This window comes from Ranitomeya imitator, chromosome 2 (assembly GCF_032444005.1).
Source record: "Ranitomeya imitator isolate aRanImi1 chromosome 2, aRanImi1.pri, whole genome shotgun sequence".
Classification (NCBI taxonomy): domain Eukaryota; kingdom Metazoa; phylum Chordata; class Amphibia; order Anura; family Dendrobatidae; genus Ranitomeya; species Ranitomeya imitator.
This window is the reverse complement of record NC_091283.1, coordinates 261185810-261201141: the sequence shown is the minus strand read 5'-3', so window position 1 is coordinate 261201141 and position 15332 is coordinate 261185810. Positions and strand designations below refer to the sequence as shown.

The 15332-nt window shown below is 47.9% G+C and overlaps 1 long non-coding RNA gene across 1 annotated transcript; it reads left to right on the top strand.

Annotated features, from left to right (window-relative positions):
• Positions 1-1844: 1844 nt before the first annotated feature.
• On the top strand, positions 1845-6147 carry LOC138663002 (uncharacterized). The gene is made up of 2 exons (XR_011318105.1): positions 1845-1928; positions 4973-6147. It is a non-coding gene; the product is annotated as an uncharacterized lncRNA (long non-coding RNA).
• The last annotated feature ends 9185 nt before the right edge of the window (positions 6148-15332 follow it).

Below are 15332 nucleotides of genomic sequence, written 5' to 3'. Positions count from 1 at the left end.
TTTGTACAGTGTGTACAGTGTGTGTGTACAGTGTGTATACAATGTGTGCGTGTTTGTACAGTGTATATAGTGTGTGTGTACAGTGTGTATACAGTGTGTGTGTTTGTACAGTGTGTATACAGTGTGTGCGTGTGTTTGTACAGTGTGTGTAGTGTGTATACGGTGCGTGTGTGTTTGTACAGTGTGTGTACAGTGTGTGTGTACAGTGTGTGCGTGTTTGTACAGTGTGTGTACAGTGTGTGTACAGTGTGTATATGGTGTGTGTGTGTTTGTACAGTGTGTGTACAGTGTGTGCGTGTTTGTACAGTGTGTGCGTACAGTGCGTGTGTTTGTACAGTGTGTGTGTACAGTGTGTATACAGTGTGCGTACAATGTGTATATACACACAGTGTGTGTACAGTGTTTATACAGTGTGTGTGTACAGTGTGTATTCAGTGTGTGCGTGTGTTTGTACAGTGTGTGTACAGTGTGTATACAGTGTGTGCGTGTGTTTGTACAGTGTGTGTAGTGTGTATACAGTGTGCGTACAGTGTGTATACAGTGTGTGTGTGTGTTTGTACAGTGTATGTACAGTGTGTGTGTACAGTGTGTATACAGTGTGTGCGTGTTTGTACAGTGTGTGTACAGTGTGTATACAGTGTGTGCATGTGTTTGTACAGTGTGTATACAGTGTGTGCGTGTGTTTGTACAGTGTGTGTACAGTGTGTGTGTACAGTGTGTATACAGTGTGCGCGTGTTTGTACAGTGTGTGTACAGTGTGTGCATGTGTTTGTACAGTGTGTATAGTGTGTGCGTGTTTGTACAGTGTGTGTACAGTGTGTATAGTGTGTGCGTACAGTGTATATACAGTGTGTGCGTGTGTTTGTACAGTGTGTGTGTGTAAAGTGTGTATACAGTGTGTGCGTGTTTGTACAGTGTTTGTACAGTGTGTATAGTGTGTGCGTACAGAGTATATACAGTGTGTGCGTGTGTTTGTACAGTGTGTGCGTGTGTTTGTACAGTGTGTGTACAGTGTGTGTATGCAGTGTGTGCGTGTGTTTGTACAGTGTGTGCGTGTGTTTGTACAGTGTATGTACAGTGTGTATACAGTGTGTGCGTGTTTGTACAGTGTGTGTACAGTGTGTATAGTGTGTGCGTACAGTGTGTATAGTGTGTGCGTGTTTGTACAGTGTGTGCGTGTTTGTACAGTGTGTGTACAGTGTGTGTGTACAGTGTATACAATGTGTGCGTGTTTGTACAGTTTGTACAGTGTGTGTGTACAATGTGTATACAGTGTGTGCGTGTTTGTACAGTGTGTGTAGTGTGTATACGGTGCGTGTGTGTTTGTACAGTGTGTGTACAGTGTTTGTGTACAGTGTGTGCGTGTGTTTGTACAGTGTGTGTACAGTGTGCGTGTGTTTGTACAGTGTGTGTACAGTGTGTGTGTACAGTGTGTGCGTGTTTGTACAGTGTGTGTGTACAGTGTGTGCGTGTTTGTACAGTGTGTGTACAGTGTGCGTGTGTTTGTACAGTGTGTGTACAGTGTGTATACGGTGTGTGTGTGTGTTTGTACAGTGTGTATACAGTGTGTGTGTCCTGCTTCACTACATACTTATACAGGTGTATAATGAGGCTGTGTCTTTACATGCAAACACCTGGAACCATGACTGTGTAAAATCTATTTTTATTTAAAAAAAGAGCCAGACTGCCATCACTATTCCCTGAGATCCCTGATCACGTGACCCCTGACTCCTCCTCCTGTGACCTCATCACAGGTCCTGTGCGCACAGAGCAGCCATATGGTAAATGCAGAGTGTATGGGCTCCTTCCAGGTGTGACGTCATTTCCGGGGGCGTGTCATATCGGGAGGGGCGTGTTTTCATTCACATCATGAAGGCGGCAAAGCAAAGCAGCATGATTATAGCTTGTGGACGGCATGGCACATGGAGGTTAGTGGTTTCAGGGTGAAAAAATGCTACTTGCTGCTCGCTATTGAGGGGAGGCTCTGTGGTGGGCGACCTGCTTGTCTGTGTGGGGGGCACCGCTGCTGCTGTGGGGGACCCCCGTGGTGGGCTTTGTGGGGGGGGGGGGGCACCGCTGCTGTCGCCGGCTGTTGTGGGGGACCCCCGTGGAGGTGGGGCACCGCTGCTGCTGTGGGGGACCCCCGTGGTGGGGGGGCACCGCTGCTGCTGTGGGGGACCCCCGTGGTGGGCTTTGTGGGGGGGGCACCACCACCGCTGCTGCTGTGGGGGACCCCTGTGGTGGGCTTTGTGGGGAGGGGGCACCGCTGCTGCTGTGGGGGACCCCGGGACCCCTGTGGTGGGCTTTGTGGGGGGGGGCACCGCTGCTGCTGTGGGGGACCCCAGTTGTGGGCTTTGTGGGGGGGCACCATGGGGGACCCCCGTTGTGGGTGGGGGCACCGTTGCTGCTGTGGGGGACCCCCGTGGTGGGCTTTTTTTGGGGGGGGTCACCGCTCTTGTTGTCGGGGACCCCTGTGGTGGGCTTTTTTTGGGGGGGCACCGCTGCTGCTGGCTGTTGTGGGGGACCCCCGTGGTGGGCTTTTTTGGGGGGGCACCGCTGCTGCTGGCTGTTGTGGGGGACCCCTGTGGTGGGCTTTTGGGGGGGACCGCTGCTGTTGTGGGGGACCCCCGTGGTGGGCTTTTAGGGGGGGCACCGCTGCTGTTGTGGGGGTCCCCCGTGGTGGGCTTTTTGGGGGGCACCGCTGCTGCTGGCTGTTGTGGGAGACCCCCATGGTGAGCTTTTTTGGGGGGGCACCGCTGCTGCTGGATGTTGTGGGGGACCCCTGTGGTGGGCTTTTTTGGGGGGACCGCTGCTGCTGACTATTGTGGGGGACCCCTGTGGTTGGATTTTTGGGGGCACCTGCTGGCTGTTGTGGGGGACCCCTGTGGTGGGGTTTGGAGGTGACCTGCTGCTTACGGGGTGGACCCCTTTTTAGTGGGGGAGACCTGTGGTGGGGTTTGAGGGTGACATGCTTGTGGTTCGGTTTGGGGGGGTGTGACCTGTCTATTGAGGGGACCACTGTTGTGGGATTTGAGGGCTATCTGCTTGTGGGATGTGGGGGGAGACCTGCTGCAGGCTATTGGGGGACCCCTGTGGTGGGATGTGGTGGTGACCTGCCTGTGGTGGGACGTGGGGAGGCGACCTGCCTGTGGTGGGACGTGGGGAGGCGACCTGCCTGTGGTGGGACGTGGGGAGGCGACCTGCCTGTGGTGGGACGTGGGGAGGCGACCTGCCTGTGGTGGGACGTGGGGAGGCGACCTGCCTGTGGTGGGACGTGGGGAGGCGACCTGCCTGTGGTGGGACGTGGGGAGGCGACCTGCCTGTGGTGGGACGTGGGGAGGCGACCTGCCGCTTACGGAGGGATCCCCTTTATTGGGGGGCGACCTGCTTATGGGTTGGGTTTGGGGGGCTGATGAGGGCTTAGGCTGGGTGGAGTGGACGTCCGATAAGAGTTTAGGCTGGGTCGGGGGTGGACGTCCGATAAGAGTTTAGGCTGGGTCGGGGGTGGACGTCCGATAAGAGTTTAGGCTGGGTCGGGGGTGGACGTCCGATAAGAGTTTAGGCTGGGTCGGGGGTGGACGTCCGATAAGAGTTTAGGCTGGGTCGGGGGTGGACGTCCGATAAGAGTTTAGGCTGGGTCGGGGGTGGACGTCCGATAAGAGTTTAGGCTGGGTCGGGGGTGGACGTCCGATAAGAGTTTAGGCTGGGTCGGGGGTGGACGTCCGATAAGAGTTTAGGCTGGGTCGGGGGTGGACGTCCGATAAGAGTTTAGGCTGGGTCGGGGGTGGACGTCCGATAAGAGTTTAGGCTGGGTCGGGGGTGGACGTCCGATAAGAGTTTAGGCTGGGTCGGGGGTGGACGTCCGATAAGAGTTTAGGCTGGGTCGGGGGTGGACGTCCGATAAGAGTTTAGGCTGGGTCGGGGGTGGACGTCCGATAAGAGTTTAGGCTGGGTCGGGGGTGGACGTCCGATAAGAGTTTAGGCTGGGTCGGGGGTGGACGTCCGATAAGAGTTTAGGCTGGGTCGGGGGTGGACGTCCGATAAGAGTTTAGGCTGGGTCGGGGGTGGACGTCCGATAAGAGTTTAGGCTGGGTCGGGGGTGGACGTCCGATAAGAGTTTAGGCTGGGTCGGGGGTGGACGTCCGATAAGAGTTTAGGCTGGGTCGGGGGTGGACGTCCGATAAGAGTTTAGGCTGGGTCGGGGGTGGACGTCCGATAAGAGTTTAGGCTGGGTCGGGGGTGGACGTCCGATGGGGGGTTTGTGCTGGGTGGGGTGTCCGCGTCCTGTGGGGGTTTGGCCATCCGGTGGGGGTTTATTATTGGGTGGGCGTGGTGTACGATGGGAGTAATGCTTGAAGGAGGGGTGGATGTCCGATGGGGGTTTATGCTGGGGGGTTAAGCTGGGGTGGCATCCGATTGGGGGGGGTGTCTGATGGGATTTATGGTTGGGGGCAGGGGGCGACATATGGGGATTTACGCTTGTGGGAGGGAATGTCTGGTGGGCTTTGGGTTTATCCTGTGGGGTCCGCTGGTTAATGTGAGGTGGAGGTTTCTGACTGGGGGAGCGAGGTTATGCTGTGTGGCCTTCTGGTTGATGTGGGGGAGCTAATGCTTCATTGGGGTACACAAAAAAAAAATGGGTGTATGCTGCTTATGCTATGCAAAAAACTTTTTTAGGTATTTCCTGTAGAGGAGGGTACACCACCAACTAGCACGAAGCTAATCCGTTTTAACTTAATGTCAGTAGGAGGAAGACATGGGTCTGGACCGCCCAGCCCAGTTTAGGCCTTAGGTTTTGGGAGGTTTTTTTATGTACTCGTGTGCCTTGTTATCTGCTCATGTTTAATGTATTTGTCTATATTTGCCCCGTATTCACATGTAAAGCGCCATGGAATAAATGGCGCTATAAAAATGTATAATAATAATAATAATAATTAACGATTTTTCTTTTTAATTTTTTTTTTCTTCCCAGATATGGCTTTTGAGGGCGACAGTGGAATTGTCACTCTAATCTCCCACCTAGAATTGTCACTACCATATCATCTGTGGTCTACGAGGCAAGGCCCAAACACATCAAGAGTGTTTGGGGTTCCCTGGAGGACCGTTCATGCCACGAATCGCCCTACCCTCTCGCCTCTCTGCGTCCAGGTTATTCCATGCCCATCTTCATCATCGCTCTGCGAAAAAGGATTTGTGATCTTAAGGACTGGTATATCCTATGAGGCAGTAAGGGGGCTACTTTAAAAAAAAAAAAAAAAAAAACACAGGACAAATATGTCCTAGTTTTCCCCTGAGCAATGTGGACGTCTCCTGAGGAAACCTTCCTATTCATGCAGCCTCCACGTTTTCCAGAGACTCCTGTGACCTTGCTCTTAAAATATCCAGGCTTTGGTCTAGGCCTTCTCTGGTGGCCGGTCCACACCGCCAGCGCCCTGAACAATCATGCACGCCAACTTTCTAGTGCGTCCTACTCTGCGCCTATCAGTTTAAGAGTACTTCGCTTCTGCAACAGAGGACTAAAGTCTGCCTCCCAAGAGATCTGTTCAAATTTGGTTGTTTTGGAAATGTTCTGTCCAAAAAAAAAAAAACAACGGGACAACTCTCTGACCCGCCAGGAAAAGACGAGACCTTCCTTTAGGCCAGCTCCCTCCTGGCATCCATGAACCCACCAGCACTGGTCTGCTAGGCCTGGATCTAGCAGACTCTCTTCGACATGATGGGGCATTCCCACCTTGGATGTTTCTCAGGATCGGCTGCCGTGTCCTTCACAATTCAAGGCCGGTATTATGATCTCTGGTCCGGGACACCGAAACCTCAGACACCGGAGGCAGGCCTGGGCGGAGGGGGGTTGTGGGGGGGCTTCAGAGCCACATACCCTACTGACAGTCCTGCCCGCATGCACCAACAGCATATTACATTTTTACAATACTTTAGAAATGCATAAAATGAAACAAGCAAAGGCATAAAGTTTTTCTATGCAAAAAAAGGCAGTTTTATAAAATTAGAAATATTTCTATATCTAATGTTAAAATGATATTTATCCAGTATTTCTATAAGTAAAAGTCTGAGATTTCTGTGAGAAATGGTAATTGTTTACCTCTTAAACCAGTTCTGAATGTAAATAAAACATTGCTCTGATTAAGTCTCCACATTGTATTTGTCTTTCATTTCATGCGTAGGGCAGGACAAGCCCATGATGTATCTGTGTAAAGCTAGGTTCACATTGTGTTAATGGGTTAACGCTAACGGACTGCGTTGCACGGCAAAAATGTCGAAATTAACGCCGTGCAACGGGTCCGTTAGCGCACCCATTGACAGCAATGTTACTTTTAGCTGAAGCGCATCACTAGCGCATGCCATTTTCGAAACGCACTAGCGATGTGCCGTTCTTTTGTGACGGACCTCGGACGCTGCTTGCAGCGTCCGAGGCCCGTTCCTCGCTACCGCAGATCGGGGATCTGCGCTAGCGGGGAGGGTGAACGCCGACCCTCTAGAAACATTGCGTTAGCGCAATCCGCTAGCGCTATGCGCTTAACGGATTGCACTAACGCAATGTGAACCTAGCGTAAGACGTAAGGTGCTATAATAACAGCCTTGGGCTGGTTTCACACCAGCATTCGGCAGGGCTGCGGATGGCAGCCTTCTTCCTCCGTTAAGCCCCGCCCAATGCCGCACCTCTTCCTTCAGTTCCGCATACGTCTGCATACCCTATCTTTAACATTGGGTACGCAGGCCAAGCGGATGCCTCTGCATGCGTTGTTTTAACGCTGCGCCAACCGCAACAAAATGCAACATGTTGCGTTCGACGCAGTTCAGCGCATCGTCAAAACGACACGTGCCTGTGTACCCAATGTTAAAGATAGGGGATGCATGCAGACGTAGGCGGAGCTGAAAGAAGAGGTGCAGCAGTGGGTGGGGCTTAACGGAGGAAGAAGGCTGCCGAACGCTGGTGTGAAACCAGACTTAGACAGGTAAACCACTTTTGAAACAATGTTCACTTGTACAAGCATTTAACCCCTCAGTGACAGGGCCAATTTTTTAAAATCTGACCAGTGTCACTTTATGTAGTAATAACTCTGGAATGCTTCAACATATTTCATTGATTTTGAGGTTGTTTTTTTTTCCTGACATATTAGACTTTATGATAATGGTAAACTTGGGCTAATGATAAACTTGGGTTAATATGTTTTGCTTTATTTTGTAAAAATATCAGAAATTTTAAAAAATAGAAATTTTCAAATTTTGAATGATTTTCCCTTTAAGGCCGGAGTCACACTAGAGAGGAATACGGACGAGTGCTATGCGAGGAAAAAAAAAATTGCATAGCACTCGGACCAATGTTAATCTGTTGGGCAGCTCCCATCACTTTTTTTTTTTTTTTTTTTTTCTTTCACGGCCGTATTATACAGGTCCTTCTCAAAAAATTAGCATATAGTGTTAAATTTAATTATTTACCATAATGTAATGATTACAATTAAACTTTCATATATTATAGATTCATTATCCACCAACTGAAATTTGTCAGGTCTTTTATTGTTTTAATACTGATGATTTTGGCATACAACTCCTGATAACCCAAAAAACCTGTCTCAATAAATTAGCATATCAAGAAAAGGTTCTCTAAACGACCTATTACCCTAATCTTCTGAATCAACTAATTAACTCTAAACACATGCAAAAGATACCTGAGGCTTATATAAACTCCCTGCCGGGTTCATTACTCAAAACCCCCATCATGGGTAAGACTAGCGACCTGACAGATGTCAAGAATGCCATCATTGACACCCTCAAGCAAGAGGGTAAGACCCAGAAAGAAATTTCTCAACAAATAGGCTGTTCCCAGAGTGCTGTATCAAGGCACCTCAATGGTAAGTCTGTTGGAAGGAAACAATGTGGCAGAAAACGCTGTACAACGAGAAGAGGAGACCGGACCCTGAGGAAGATTGTGGAGAAGGACCGATTCCAGACCTTGGGGAACCTGAGGAAGCAGTGGACTGAGTCTGGTGTGGAAACATCCAGAGCCACCGTGCACAGGCGTGTGCAGGAAATGGGCTACAGGTGCCGCATTCCCCAGGTAAAGCCACTTTTGAACCATAAACAGCGGCAGAAGCGCCTGACCTGGGCTACAGAGAAGCAGCACTGGACTGTTGCTAAGTGGTCCCAAGTACTTTTTTCTGATGAAAGCAAATTTTGCATGTCATTCGGAAATCAAGGTGCCAGAGTCTGGAGGAAGACTGGGGAGAAGGAAATGCCAAAATGCCTGAAGTCCAGTGTCAAGTACCCACAGTCAGTGATGGTGTGGGGTGCCATGTCAGCTGCTGGTGTTGGTCCACTGTGTTTCATCAAGGGCAGGGTCAATGCTTTATGGTGATGAAGATTTCATTTTTTCAGCACGACCTGGCACCTGCTCACAGTGACAAAACCACTGGTAAATGGTTTACTGACCATGGTATTACTGTGCTCAATTGGCCTGCCAACTCTCCTGACCTGAACCCCATAGAGAATCTGTGGGATATTGTGAAGAGAAAGTTGAGAGACGCAAGACCCAACACTCTGGTTGAGCTTAAGGCCGCTATTGAAGCATCCTGGGCCTCCATAACATCTCAGCAGTGTCACAGGCTGATTGCCTCCATGCCACGCCGCATTGAAGCAGTCATTTCTGCCAAAGGATTCCCGACCAAGTATTGAGTGCATAACTGAACATTATTATTTGATGGTTTTTTTGTTTGTTATTAAAAAACACTTTTATTTGATTGGATGGGTGAAATATGCTAATTTATTGAGACAGGTTTTTGGGGTTATCAGGAGTTGTATGCCAAAATCATCAGTATTAAAACAATAAAAGACCTGACAAATTTCAGTTGGTGGATAATGAATCTATAATATATGAAAGTTTAATTGTAATCATTACATTATGGTAAATAATGAAATTTAACACTATATGCTAATTTTTTGAGAAGGACCTGTATGTGCGAGTGAAATTGCACTATGCTGCGATTTGCACCGTATATCAGCCGAGAATCCCCAATGAAAGTCTGTTTATGCAAGAAAAACTCACACCACACGGGCCATCAGTGTGACTTGCGAGAAATACGCAACGGTGTCCTTTGAAAGGCTTGCAATTCAGGTGCAGTGTACAGTAAAATCACACTGACAGCTTACAATATTTACAAATAGTTAATTTGTCGGCTTCTGTCAAATCATTGCAGGATAGGAGACATGGTTTACATACAGTAAACCATTGCAGAACGGTTAGATTTACATAGGTCAGTGACTAATACGGTTAGTAGTATGTGTGTGTGTGTAAAATTTGGGACCTGTATGTATTTAATAAAAATGTTTTCACTGAAAAAACTGGCCACAGAGGGAAAGTCAGTGACTGAGGACAGATATTATAGCCTAGAGAGGGACCATGGTTATTGCCACCCCAGAAAAGGTGCATCTGTAAGATGCGCCAATTCTGGCACTCAGCCTCTGTTCTCACTGCCCTGTAGCGGTGGCATATGGGGTAATAAGGGGTTAATGTCACCTTTGTATTGTAAGGTGACAGTAGGCCAGCTTACTAATGGAGAGGTGTCTGATAGATGCCTCTCCATTACTAACCTTTGGGCTTGATGTTACTTGACAAAATGGTGACATCAACCCTACAAATCTGAGCCCCACTGCTACAGGGCAAGTGGGAAGAGCGAGGCTAAGTACCAGAATTGGCAGATCTATAAGATGCGCCATTTCTGGGATGGCTGAGAGCTGATGGTTTTTAGCCTCTGGGGCTGCCAATATCCATGGCCTCTTCAGACTATTAATATCAGCCTACAGCTTTTATAGGGGGACCACTGTGGCCCACTGTAAAATTGCCAGTAAAGGCTAAGCAAACAGCTGTAAGCTGATATTAATAGCCTGGGAACCTTTATGGTTATTGGTTCCTTTCCAGAATATTAACATCAGCTGCAAGTAAAGAAGCTGCGGAAACACCATCACGTGTTTCTCGACGCAAGCAGTGAATAGCCAGGCCTTTCCCCGGGAAGGAACAACCACGGGAAGGGCAGCATCCTATGAAGGAAAGCCACCTATGCCAAGCATGGTATCCATCCACAGACAGCTGTTTCGGGGTTTTTGCCCCTCATCAGTGTGGAGTAGGAATCTGGCTATTAGGAGCAGTGCCTAGTAAAAAGGCTATAAAGGCACAGATGATTGGCCTCGGGGAGACCAAAACATCCAACACCGCGGAGACACCATCACGTGTTTCTCAACGCAGTGATTCCAGAACACTGCCCCCATCCCTTATGGGAAATATGCAGATGCAAGTAAAGAAGCTGCGGAGACACCATCACGTGTTTCTCGACGCAAGCAGTGAACAGCCAGGCCTTTCCCCGGGAAGGAACAACCACGGGAAGGGCAGCATCCTATGAAGGAAAGCCACCTATGCCAAGCATGGTATCCATCCACAGACAGCTGTTTCAGGGTTTTTGCCCCTCATCAGTGTGGAGTAGGAATCTGGCTATTAGGAGCAGTGCCTAGTAAAAAGGCTATAAAGGCACAGATGATTGGCCTCGGGGAGACCAAAACATCCAACACCGCGGAGACACCATCACGTGTTTCTCAACGCAGTGATTCCAGAACACTGCCCCCATCCCTTATGGGAAATATGCAGATGCAAGAAAAGAAGCTGCGGAGACACCATCACGTGTTTCTCGACGCAAGCAGTGAATAGCCAGGCCTTTCCCTGGGAAGGAACAACCACAGGAAGGGCAGCATCCTATGAAGGAAAGCCACCTATGCCAAGCATGGTATCCATCCACAGACAGCTGTTTCGGGGTTTTTGCCCCTCATCAGTGTGGAGTAGGAATCTGGCTATTAGGATCATCTGTGCCTTTATAGCCTTTTTACTAAGCACTGCTCCTAATAGCCAGATTCCTACTCCACACTGATGAGGGGCAAAAACCCCGAAACAGCTGTCTGTGGATGGATACCATGCTTGGCATAGGTGGCTTTCCTTCATAGGATGCTGCCCTTCCCGTGGTTGTTCCTTCCCGGGGAAAGGCCTGGCTATTCACTGCTTGCGTCGAGAAACACGTGATGGTGTCTCCGCAGCTTCTTTACTTGCATCTGCATATTTCCCATAAGGGATGGGGGCAGTGTTCTGGAATCACTGCGTTGAGAAACACGTGATGGTGTCTCCGCGGTGTTGGATGTTTTGGTCTCCCCGAGGCCAATCATCTGTGCCTTTATTAACATCAGCTGTCAGCTTTCCCTCTGCTGGCTATGATAATTATGCCGTGCTAGATATAGACACTGACATTCACAGCAGCGCGTCCGCCCCGATGCTCTTTTCTGACTCCTTTCTCAGGCCCCCAAAAAAGTGTTAACTAAGTACCCTTTATTTTCTTGCACTGTATCCGTTCACTTACTACAGGGTATTCAATCATTGTTTCTGTCCCCCCCCCCCCCCCCCACATAAAGTACGACCACTATCTATATGCCCTCATATACAGCATTCTAGAATGCTGTGTATATATAGTAGGCCCACTGCCTGTGTACCCTTATATACAGCATTTTATAAAGCACAACCACTATCTGTATGCCCTTAAGACTTGCCTAGCCCCATACAATGGGCTTTGCTAGTCTTAATCCGGGGCCTTCTCCTCTTCTATCACCGTCCTTCTTTCTTTGAGTCGATGACGCGTCCTATGTCATCCACACGGTGTCTTCCATCGTGCTCCTGTGCATCGCACTTCTTTCTGCCCGTTGCAGTACTTTGCTTTGTGCTCGGCAGAGAAGTGTTCCTGCACAGAAGTGTGATGAGGGAGGTTGTGTGGATGATGTAGAACACATCATCCACGGGAAGGACTGTGCCGGATGAAGACCAGCGCCAAACATAACACCGGACCGCCCCGTAGGTGAGTATAAGTTATTTACATTATGCACATTGGCTTAGGGACATACCGTATATACTCGAGTAGAAGCCGACCCCGCCCCCCCCCCCCCCTAATTTTGCCACAAAAAACTGAGAAAACTTAATGACTCGAGTATAAGCCTTAGGGTGGAAAATGCAGCAGCTACTGGTAAATGTCAAAAATAAAAATAGATACCAATAAAGGTAAAATTAATTGAGACATCAGTAGGTTAAGTGTTTTTGAATATCCATATTGAATGAGGAGCCCCATATAATGCTCCATAAAGTTTATGATGGCCCCATAAGATGCTCCATATTAAAATATGCCCCATATAATGCTGCACAAATGTTAATAATGGCCCCATAAGATATTTCATAGAAACTTTTGCCCCATACAATGCTGCATAAAGGCTGATGGCCCCATAAGATGCTCCATAGATTTTACTCCATAGATTATGCCCCATGAGATGCTCCACACATTATGCCCCATGAGATGCTTCACACATTATGCCCCATTTGCTGTTGCTGCGAATAAAATAAAAAAAAAAACACATACTCGCCTCTCTTCGCTCAGGCCCCCGGCACTTTCCACTGCTGCGCGCTGCTCTGTCTTCCATCCTCTGCACTGACTGTTCAGGCAGAGGGCGGCGTGCACACTAACTACGTCATCGTGCCCTCTGACCTAAACAGTCACAGCCAGAGGACAGAGCGGCCCGCAGCGGTAGAAAGGGGAGAGGTGAATATCGCGCAATGCTCACCTCCCCCGTTATACTCACCTGCTCCCGACGCGGTCCCTGGCAGCTTCTCACTGTCAGATGGTCTCTGGGAGTCGGCAGCGTCTTCCTATGTTCAGCTGTCACGAACAGCTCATTAAAGTAATGAATATGCATCCATATTCATTAATGAGCGGTTCCACGTGACCGTTGAACAAAGGAAGAGCTGCCCGGAGACCATCGGACATGCAGGGACCGCGCCGGGAGCAGGTGAGTATGTGACAGCCGCCGCTCCCCCTCCCCCGCCGACAATTACTTGACTATAAGCCGAGAGGGTCACTTTCAGCCCAAAAAAGTGGGCTGAAAATCTCGGCTTATACTCGAGTATATACGGTATGTACGGTACAGCACTGTAGAAGGGTGTGTATAAGGGCATATAGGTTCTGGTGGTACTATATATGGGGAAAACCTGGTGACAGGTTGCCTTTAAGAAACCTATGGAACTAGGTAAAAATTAGCATTTTTTGGATGGTGAAAAACTTGTAATTTAAATATTGATGAAGGCTGAGCTGCAGGTGGTCTGTGTCTCTTCATAAGTTTAAGGCCGGGGGCACACTAGCGTAGAATACGGACGAGCGCTATGTGAGAAAACATCGCATGGCACTCGGACCAGTGTTAATCTATGGGGCAGATCACATCTGTGATTATTTTTTCATGCCGAATCGGCATACGAGAACAATCGCAGCATATATACCTGACAGGGGCCCATACATTCTGATATCATCAGTAATATATACCTGACAGGGGCCCATACATTCTGATATCATCACTAATATATACCTGACAGGGGCCCATACATTCTGATATCATAACTAATATATACCTGACAGGGGCCCATACATTCTGATATCATCACTAATATATACCTGACAGGGGCCCGTACATTCTGATATCATCAGTAATATATATCTGACAGGGGCCCATACATTCTGATATCATCAGTAATATATACCTGACAGGGGTCCATACATTCTGATATCATCAGTAATATATACCTGACAGGGGCCCATACATTCTGATATCATCAGTAATATATACCTGACAGGGGCCCATACATTCTGATATCATCAGTAATATATACCTGACAGGGGCCCATACATTCTGATATCATCACTAATACATACCTGACAGGGGCCCATACATTCTGATATCATCAGTAATATATACCTGACAGGGATCCATACATTCTGACATCAATAATATACACCTGACAGGAGCCCGTACAGTCTATATCTACAATAATATATACCTGACAGGAGCTAGTACAGTCTATATCTACAATAATATATACCTGACAGGAGCCCGTACAGTCTGTATCTACAATAATATATACCTGACAGGAGCCCGTACAGTCTATATCTACCATACTATATACACCTGACAGGAGCCCGTACAGTCTGTATCTACCATACTATATACACCTGACAGGAGCCCGTACAGTCTGTATCTACAATAATATATACCTGACAGGAGCCCGTACAGTCTGTATCTACAATAATATATACCTGACAGGAGCCCGTACAGTCTATATCTACCATACTATATACACCTGACAGGAGCCCGTACAGTCTGTATCTACCATACTATATACACCTGACAGGAGCCCGTACAGTCTGTATCTACAATAATATATACCTGACAGGAGCCCGTACAGTCTGTATCTACCATACTATATACCTGACAGGAGCCCGTACAGTCTGTATCTACCATACTATACACCTGACAGGAGCCCGTACAGTCTATATCTACAATAATATATACCTGACAGGAGCCCGTACAGTCTGTATCTACAATAATATACACCTGACAGGAGCCCGTACAGTCTGTATCTACAATAATATATACCTGACAGGAGCCCATACAGTCTGTATCTACAATAATATATACCTGACAGGAGTCAGTACAGTCTATATATACAATAATATATACCTGACAGGAGCCTGTACAGTCTGTATCTACAATAATATATACCTGACAGGAGCCCGTACAGTCTGTATCTACAATAATATATACCTGACAGGAGCCCGTACAGTCTATATCTACCATACTATACACCTGACAGGAGTCCGTACAGTCTATATCTACAATAATATATACCTGACAGGAGCCCGTACAGTCTATATCTACAATAATATATACCTGACAGGAGCCCGTACAGTCTGTATCTACAATAATATATACCTGACAGGAGCCTGTACAGTCTGTATCTACAATAATATATACCTGACAGGAGCCCGTACAGTCTATACAGTGGGGCAAAAAAGTATTTGGTCAGTCAGCAATAGTGCAAGTTCCACCACTTAAAAAGATGAGAGGCGTCTGTAATTTACATCATAGGTAGACCTCAACTATGGGAGACAAACTGAGAAAAAAAAATCCAGAAAATCACATTGTCTGTTTTTTTAACATTTTATTTGCATATTATAGTGGAAAATAAGTATTTGGTCAGAAACAAAAGTTCATCTCAATACTTTGTAATATATCCTTTGTTGGCAATGACAGAGGTCAGACGTTTTCTGTAAGTCTTCACAAGGTTGCCACACACTGTTGTTGGTATGTTGGCCCATTCCTCCATGCAGATCTCCTCTTGAGCAGTGATGTTTTTGGCTTTTCGCTTGGCAACACGGACTTTCAACTCCCTCCAAAGGTTTTCTATAGGGTTGAGA